Here is a 590-nt window from a genome sequence, read left to right as displayed (position 1 = left end):
TGGCTGATGGGGCGCACCCAGAGAGTAGTGGTGGACAGGTTGTACTCAACCTGGTGAGATGTGAGCAGCAGGGTACCCCAGGGCTCGGTCCTCAGGCCCGCAGTGTTTAAAATCTTCATCAGCGACTTGCACGAGGGAGGGGAAAGCACGCTGTCCAAGTTTGCTGATGACACTAAGATGTGGGGCGAGGTGGACACACCTGAAGGGAGAGAGAGGCTGCAACTAGATTTAGACAGACTACAAAAGGGGGCAGACGAGAATAGGATGGGGTTCAACGTAGACAAATGCAGGGTGCTGCACCTTGGGAGAAGGAATCCACAGCATGCATACAGGCTGGGGAGTTTCCCTCTTGAAAGCACAGAGGTGAAAAGGGATCTTGGAGTCATTATTGACTCCAAGATGAACATGAGCCGGCAATGCCAGACCACAGCCAGCAAGGCCAGCCATACCTTGTCATGCATCCAAAGATGCATCTCAAGCAGGTCCAGAGAAGTGATACTCCCCATCTTTGGTCAGACTGCAGTTGGGGTACTGCATCCAGTACTGGGCTCCGCACTTCAAAAGGGATGTGGCCAGCCTGGAGAGGGTTC

The sequence above is a fragment of the Alligator sinensis genome, unplaced genomic scaffold, assembly GCF_000455745.1.
Source record: "Alligator sinensis unplaced genomic scaffold, ASM45574v1 scaffold65_3, whole genome shotgun sequence".
In the NCBI taxonomy this organism is placed as follows: Eukaryota; Metazoa; Chordata; order Crocodylia; family Alligatoridae; genus Alligator; species Alligator sinensis.
Note: the sequence above shows the minus strand (reverse complement) of the source record.